Source organism: Leiobunum rupestre, chromosome 2, assembly GCF_980474605.1.
Source record: "Leiobunum rupestre chromosome 2, qqLeiRupe1.1.hap1, whole genome shotgun sequence".
Classification (NCBI taxonomy): domain Eukaryota; kingdom Metazoa; phylum Arthropoda; class Arachnida; order Opiliones; family Sclerosomatidae; genus Leiobunum; species Leiobunum rupestre.
The window spans coordinates 38,169,975-38,178,814 of record NC_143385.1 but is presented as its reverse complement, the minus strand read 5'-3'; the positions used below and the strand labels follow the sequence as shown (position 1 = coordinate 38,178,814).

At 39.6% G+C, this 8,840-nt stretch overlaps 1 long non-coding RNA gene across 1 annotated transcript; it reads right to left on the bottom strand.

Moving 5' to 3' along the window:
- Nucleotides 1–4,252: 4,252 nt before the first annotated feature.
- LOC149957475 (uncharacterized) lies at nucleotides 4,253–5,458 on the bottom strand. Its single transcript, XR_016478222.1, has 3 exons — nucleotides 5,427–5,458; nucleotides 4,712–5,357; nucleotides 4,253–4,527 (listed from the first exon to the last, which is right to left on the bottom strand). It is a non-coding gene; the product is annotated as an uncharacterized LOC149957475 (long non-coding RNA).
- Nucleotides 5,459–8,840: the final 3,382 nt, after the last annotated feature.

Sequence of the window (8,840 nt, the reverse complement as noted above, 5' to 3'; positions counted from 1 at the left end):
TTCAAGACCTGTGTTTTCTGCGTTGTTTCTAAATGAGCAAAATGTGAATAATCAAACAGTGCGTTTATCAAGTGAGCTTAGAAGGTCAAATTTGGATAGTGAAATAGAGAATTTCTCTAAGGATCAAAGAGGTTTGATTTTCGATAATGAAGCTGATGATCGGAGAACAACAGCAGAGCCTAGAATTCCAAATGACTATGGAAGAGTCACCCCTCATCGCAACAAGTCTTATTGGGATACCAATCAAAGGATGATCAAAGAAGTCAGTATGATTTTTTAAGTGAAAGCAGAGGACATCCCGCTCCACAGAGGAATGGCGGTTCACCGAGATATTCAAGAGGCCATGATGATTATGAGCGAGAATACCCCCCCCCCCACCCATTATGTCATTTGTGAAGGAGAATAAATCGTTCGACGAAGTTTCTTTAAAATTTGGTTTTTTAAATATGTGCGGTGGACGATCAAAAAGAAAATGGACTGAACTTTCTGAACTAATGTTCTCTCAAAATTACGATTTTATGGCTGTTACTGAAACACATTTACGAGGGGAGGAAATGTCGAATATACCAGACAATTTAAAGTGGATTGGCTTGAACAGAGATGGTGACAAAAAACAGGGTGGAGGAATTGGAGTTTTGTCAAAATTTAATGATTTAATAGTAATAAAAAAGTGCCATGAACATTTGTGGGTTGCACTCCGGATTACCCGGACATTGCCTTTTCAATAGTGTATTGCGCTACGGGAAACACCTCGACTATAACGGAATGGAACAGAAAGATTTACGAGTGTTTGTCGCAGGACGTTCAAGAGTTAAGAAATGTCGCTGGGAAGACAAAATTGTTTGTAATGGGTGATATGAATGGACATATCGTTGAATTGGACGGAACAGATGATTCTAACGGGCGCTTGTTAAAAGAGTTTAGTTCTTACAATGATTTGGTAATGGGTAATCTAATGGACGTGTGTGACGGTAAAACTACTTGGCAAAATCACGGTTCCAGTTCGTCTATTGACTATATCCTACTGAGTGAAAACTTGATACCGAACGTTCAGTCAATTTCGATAAACGAGGACGGTTCCAACAGCCTGGAAAGTGACCATAATTTAATTACGACGTCGGTTTTGTTACCAAGGACCACACGTACCCGGAATTCGAGAATTAAAAGTGCACGATCCGCTGCCGGAGTGAGAGTCTTTTGGGATTTTTCTGATATGGAGAAGGTGGCGAATTATGCTAAAAAAATGGAAAGTTGGGCGACTGAGTCAGGAAGGGAGTGCTCATATGGTGATTTCGTAGAAGCTATTAAATCCACAATGGAAGTGACACTTTCTCGTTTAAAGAGCAAGGGTCATTATACTGGACAGGACAAATGTCTTAAAAGCTGGTGGGATGATGAAATTAAGGAGGCAATAGCTGTTCGTAAAGCGGCATGTCGAGCTCACAGAAAAGCATTACATCAAAAAGAAGAAACGATCAGGACTAAGGCGAAATGGGATTTTTACATGAAAGCTAGACTTGACTGCAAGCTCTTGATTGATAAAAAGATACGCGCCATAAATAAAAAGGCAGAGAAGGACATCATGACCGCTGGAAAAGAGCGCGGAAAGAAATTTTGGAAGTATTTGAAGCGGTTGCGAAAAACAGCGCCAACTTTGACAGCGGCCACGGGTATTAAAGGAAAAAATGGATCTTTGCTATTTCAACGGGAAGCTATTGTGCATCGCATCCAAGAATATGTTCGGGAGCTTGAAAATGAATTATTGAAAGCTTCGTCACTGTCAGCTCGATCTAGTGATGGTGCACCAGACCGATGCACCGCCTACATAGACATTGCCGTTGAGGATTTTTCTTATCAGGAATTGAAGAGTACGTTGCGAAACTTACGTTCGGGCAAAGCCGCTGGTTCTGATGGTATTTACGCAGAAAGTCTCAATCTTTGGGCCCATTGGCTAGGCGGTGTTTGCTACGCTTATGTAATGAGTGCAGAGAAAATAAGACTATTCCGAAGGATTGGACTGAAGCTCGAGTGACTCTTATTCATAAGGGCAAAGATAAACTGGAAGATGAACTAAACTCTTACAGACCTATAGCAGTTACATCTGTGCTGTACAAGGTTTACGCTATGTTGGTGCGAGAGCGTCTGAGTACCGAACTCGAAGCAGCTAACTCTTTGGATGAGGCGCAAGGTGGCTTTCGAAAAGACCGTAGGATAGCTGATAACATATTTTTCTTAACTCATCTAATAGAAATCTCACGACATCGAAATCTTGACGTTTTTCTGGCTTTCCTTGATATCACTAAGGCGTACGATAGCGTGGATAGAGGTCGATTATGGACGAGTCTTGAAGCGAAGGGAGTCACTATGGGAAACATCGAACTCGTTAAAAGCCTCTATAGCAGTTGTATCTATACGTATACTCTTAACGATGTGACGACCACACCCGTCGAAAGCAGAATTGGACTACGTCAGGGCTGTCCCCTGTCCCCTTTGTTGTTTATCGCTTTTCTGGATGAACTTGCGTTTCGGCTGTTTTCCCTCGGGATGGGAGCTTGTGTTCCTAAGTACAATGACATGGAAGAGCAGGTAAAAGGGAAGTTTACCATCATTCCCTGTTTGATGTACGCTGACGATATCGTTTTAATGGCAAATAACGCTGGCGAATTGCAGCTACTTTTGAACGAATGTACGAATTTCGCTGAACAGAAAGGGCTGTCCTTCAGCGCCGAAAAATCTAATGTCTTGCCCATTCTGTCGTCGACTCTGAAGTGTAAACGTGATTTCGTCCTTCAACATAGTACGATTAAAATTGTCGAGTCGTACAAGTACTTAGGAGTTGAGTTCTCCTCAGGGAGGAATTATCTTGAACAATGGGAAAAGTCCTTAGTGCCTAAAGGAAATCAATTTCGGTGGTTGGTCCGTAACCTCGCGGAGAAATCCTATAATTCGTACTCCGTTGCCAGAACTTTGTGGAAGACAGTAGCTGTACCGGTGTTAACGTACGCAAATGAAGTTCTCGACGTCTCTAAACCTATTTTGGAATCTCTCGAATATGTCCAACGTGAAGTCGGCCGATACGCCTTGTGTGCTGGTCCGATGGCGGCGCATATAGCCATTAAGGGAGAAATGGGCTGGAGCTTGATGGTCGAGCGAGAAGCACGCAGTAAACTTACCTCGGACGCTTGAAGTTCATGGCTCCCCACAGGCTGGCGAAGAAAGTTTATGTAGTCGCCCGCAATTTGAGTCACTTCAGCTCTCGCTTCACGAGACGCGCGGCTATTCTCGATCGCACATATGGCGTTGGAACTCAACGATCTGAGGCACGATCAGAAGTGCAGTGGAACTGTTACGTCGACCAAGATGTTAACCGGCACGCGGAGATAAATTGGCTGAAAAAAGTGGAGAGTCACCGCTCACTTCAAGTGTACAAAACTAAAGCAAGACCGAGTGCTGAAGACTGTTACGATGGTAGCTTTCCCAGTGGCCTTCTTTTTCAAGCTCGGACAGGCGCTTTATTAACCGGTGAACATTGTGGCCAGCTATTCGGATCTTCGACAAGATGCGTACAATGCGGTGAGAGAGAAGGGTGTCCCGCCGGTGATTGAGAATTTCATTCTCAATCACCGGAAGGACACAGAGCTTGGCTCCCGCCGTTCACCCGCGCCTCTCCCGTTCCTCCCCCACCCGCGCCCCCATCTCAATCACCAGAATTTCTAATCACCAGATTCTCCCGTTCACGGGTTGCTTTCCCCCAACCCCCATTCACTGGATACTTTATCTCTCGTTCACCAGCTCCTTTCCCCCATTGCTTTCACCCCTTCTAATCACCAGTTGCTTTACCCCATCCCCATTCTCCAAAATTAGTTTTCCTCGCGCAGATATCTGGAGATTAGATTTTTACCCGTTTGCTTATCGCTTCAGAACCCCTTAATTTCTAATCTCTAGGCAATAATAACAAGTTATTTTCAATTTAATTAATTTCCAATTTTATTTTACTTTTAATTACATGATTGCGTAAAACAGGTTCTAATATTAGACCGACATTATAAATAACGCGTTTAAATCGCATTTTATCAATATAAAAAAATTAACTCGATCTTCGTAAGGAATATGTACAATTTCATTTAATGGGCTGAAACGAACTACCTTCTGCAAGTGCGGATTGTATAAATAATTTTAATAAAAGTTCTACCTCACCACGTCTGACCGGAATAGATATAAAATCGTCATCCTCCAGTGCCGCTGCCCTTGGTGGTGCCTGGATCTCCCATTCTTGCGAAAGGTACTTTTTTTCCGATGGTGAATTATCCCTCGACGGACAGTGTGGAAAGAATCTAGCATGTTCCCATTCTGGTACGTCTCCTGATTCCCATCCTTCTAATACGCCATGGCACTTGTAACATCGTACTTCATCGCCCCGCTGAATATAGTAGAATCCAGCCTTCGCTAGTTGTTCCTTAGTAACGTGCGGATTTCTCCAGTGACGAAAAGTTTCAAGTCGATACGCTTCGATGTCCATACTGTAAACTGATAGTTTCTATAAGCTATTGTCAACATTCTTAAGCCTAATTGGTTAAGCCTAAATTTCAATAAATGTTTTTCTATTTATTTTGGTTAGACTCTATGACTATTTGACTAGAATCTAAGTCTATTTACTTCAATTTAAACAAGGCCTAATTTCCCTCTACAGTAAAATAATAAAGTCACTTACTTTTACGGAAATCCTGAAGCCTTTGCCAGTAAATAGAGTCGAGAAGGCGGGGAACGGAGCGCGAAAATCTACGTGTCTCTTCTCGATGAGGTCCAGGAACTAAAAGAACGTTGAGTCGTATATCTAGAGATCAAATAACACTCGAAACTTCAAGTAAATCCTGATTTCTCATTGGCTGAAACCAATTGACGTCACGGGAGAATGTAAAATGTAACCAAAAATAGAGGTTACTGCTCATCGGTTAGCGAAAAAAATTCGTCACGTGTTAAATTAGGCAAATTAGAATAGCTGAAAATACATTGCGCTTACTTCGCACTAATTTACTTCTGATACAACTTTGATAAAAATTAATCCTGTTTCGGGGGGAACCCCCAGGAGGAAATCTTAGAGACTATTAACTCGGTAGAATACACTATTTTAGCAATTGCAATTGCATATAATCCTTGTTATTGTAATGTTTGATATATACTGAAATGATTATTGTTGGATAGGAAAATAAAAGAATCGTGATAAATGTTAATTTTTTTATTATAAAATAATTGGGACGATGAGTAGTATCCTACTGGAATGTATTTCGCCCTCATCGTCCCAATATAATTGATGTTCCCAGACTTGAAGAAGCTTCCTGGGCTCTCCAACCTCAAAGCTAACAGAACAATACATAAAATTTTAACTTTAGTACAGTATAAATAATTCGTGAAATTTAATTTATTACCTTATTCTAATCTCAAATTTAATAGAATCATCGCTCGCACTTTGCATTAATATCCCCTTAATTTCTTCAATTCTACATGAAGAAAATTAAAATCTAAAATTTTTGTTCTAAAAGTTATTTAAATCTTAAAATAATATTTACCTCATTTTTGATTTCGATTTAGTTTTTGCTCCAAGCAAAGAAAAAGGTTGGAATAATTTGTTCTAATTGATTTACTCCCTTTTTATACCATTTTCCATCCCCACCAATTCCTAGCCCCTATATCCTTCTTTTCCGTGATGAAATCTAAGTTAGTGATTGAGTGTGGAATCTATTCAGTGTGTAAATAAGTGGGTAAAGTCTGTAAATTTTTCCATTGGTTAAATAGTGTTCGTAGATAATTAATTTCGTGAGACTGGGAATTTCCACCATCTTCCTCTTAGCGTACGTCACGAGAAGATGGTTTAGGTTCGTGCAAAGTCTAACAAATTTACAGATAAGAGTCCGCATTGTAGTACGTTCTTGCATCGGACTGGTTGACTTAACGAAATTCTGGAAAAAAAGGGTAAGCGATTTTCAATAAAGAGTCTTTTTTTGTTACGTTTTTTAAAGTATTTATTAAGAGTGAAAAAATTTACATAGGAAAAATTGTTTACAATTGTTTTTTTTTTCGCGTACATGAGTTTATATTATTAAATAAAATGGTAGAGTCAAATTTCAATCTTTTTTATCATTACAAGACCCAAAGCTAACTAAATCCCTGTTAAATTATCTAAGGCAATGTTTTTTTCACCAATCTTATTTTGCGTGTACTAAAGATATTTTGTTAATGACGGGTAGAAAACATATTTCAATGGTTCAAGACGGTAACAGATTTCAATGACTTTTAGAAAGTACTTTAAATAGAACGTACAGGAATAATGCAATAATATATTTCTACCAATGTTTTGTTTTGTTTTCATGCTAGATTGCGTAAACCACCCACGTTGTCCTAACTAGTTTACCAATACTTTCTGATTCTATTTTAATTTTTTTGTTTTTGGATGGTTTATTTTATTCGAAAGTAAATGGTTTGGCACTCATAGAAGCGCGCGCATGTTTTCGAGAGAGGTCGGGTCATATCTCTAAAAGATACCAGATAGCGTGGGAATATATTGTTTTATCCTCTGGAACCGGATTTTTTCCAGTCAGTCACCATACCTCTCTCTCTAGCTAATGGATTCGCTAAATTCGATGTGATGATTTTTCTAGCATGATTTGCGAAAGATAAAAATATCTTGCTGTCGTTTTTTTCCCAATTTTTGGAAAACTTTTGGTAGTACGTTTTTGTACTCTGTCCTTTAGTTCTATGCAAAATATACATTACGCAATATTCGCCGCAAACGTTACTAGTTAGTCCTTGCAATCGTCTTTTGCTAAATGTCCACGTCTTACACATTGAATTTAAATATTTTCTGATTGTGGGTAAAAATGGGGGAAGCCCCATTGAATCAAAATAGAATCCCCGTTTTCGGCCATCGACGTAGACGCAAATCCAATGAGAACCTGTTTCTCCCCTTTTATCAAAATTAATGATAAGCGATTGCGGATATTTCACCATGGGTTTTAAATTATCTGAAGAAAACACGCCTAAAAAGTTCGGTGTTTTATACAGTGCCTGAGATAAGTCCACGTTTGTCGTAGTCATTTTAATAGTCTCGAATAATGTTCCTATTTTTATCTATCTGTAAACAAGATTGAAATTCAGCGTACACGATAACGACCGTAGAATCTTTTAAAGGGGTACCAAATCCTAAATCTAAACGTAGTTGCCCTCTCTTTACGGGGTTCCAAAACGTGACGTCACTGGCCGAATTGTCGGGGGTTAAATCAAAAGCATATAGGGCAAAGCCTAGAGGAAAGTGAGCCAACGCGATGTGATTTCCCTCGTCTTGGTAGAGTATCCCAGATCCCGAGAATAGCGAATGATAGGCTAGCGTAAATTGTTTACTATTAAAATTAGGGGTCAACGCTTTCGAAGGGATTTGTTCGTTATCAACGTATAGAGCCAGATAATTTAGGTCGAAATTTTCAAAATTATAAGGATTAGACTTAACGGAGCCCTTATACGCTTTGTTGGTGGCTAAACCAATAATGACTCTGTTGGGCATCGGACCTAAGAATATATTGTCAAAACTATCGTTCTGAATAGAACTAGCTAATGTTTTAACTTTAATTTCAGTACGAGTAAAGGGATATTTGGCATTGCTACGTAATAATCCTTGCTGATGGGCTAATAAAATTTTAGGCATAATTTTAACTTTACGTACAATTAGAGCAGCGTCTATAAATTCGACTTTATACGCGTCGACAGTGTCGCTAAAAAGGGTAAAATTATCGCTATTTCTAGTGAGTGAAACCTTAAGTTGTACGCCATTAATTAAATATTTGTTGAAATTAAAAATGTCACAAAAAATGTTCCCGTAAAGTTCAATTTCTTTTGATTCAGCAGCTAGAACCTGACGTTTTATGAATCCTGCGTTTGTTATCAGATCCATACTTCCAGCCGTGTCATCGTACCATCCAGATGTCGCAAGGTGAGTGTTTTTTGCATCGTACCCAAAGTTGAGCAAGGTTTCGATATAGGCCCTATAGGGGTAATTTGAGGCCGATGGTGAAACCGTCGTATCATTGAGTTTCACTTCGCATTGTTTGAATAGCGAATGCAGAGAATTGTTCACGAGCGAAACGTTAGACCCGGCATCCAAGTTGTCACCGTTGGTTTTGACGATTTTTACTTTACAATATATCATTGTCATTGCCAAATCTGTGTAAGAGTCTCCCGTACCCGGTACCACGAATTCGATGATAGAACTGCTGTCGATAGATGAAATTGGCTTACACCATACCGTTTGACCCTTTTCAACGCTGAGTTGAGTTGGTAGTTCGTTGAAAATATTTAATTCGCTTTTAAGTACTTCCATTTTTTTTAGAGAGCAAAAATATCGCGAACCGTACGCGTGAACTTGCGGCGTTTAACTGAACTCTTTTTCTTTTTCTTCAATGGTTTCTTAGTAGTTTTTCTTCTCTTGCGACGACGCGAACCTTCTTGCGCTGCCATTTCGTCCACAGTTTCTGTCATTCGTTTATTGGCTGACGTTTTTAAGTCCTGACCTTGCAAGACGTCTCCGAGTACTTTCTTTCCTGTAGAAAGGGCCCTTTTTCCCACGTATTTGGCAGACTGTTTTAGGAATGGGAATACAAACCTAGCTAGCCCAGAAAAAAAGCTACCAATTCCGTGTCCTTTTTGTCCCGCAAACCCAGAGAAATAAGGTAAATCTACTCCGCCCCCCGCCTGATTTAAATAATATTGCATGTAGGGACAATTTCTATCGACGTACTGATAAGCCATTCTTTTTTTTTACCGAGCTCGTCGTAAATGTACTTTACACGTGA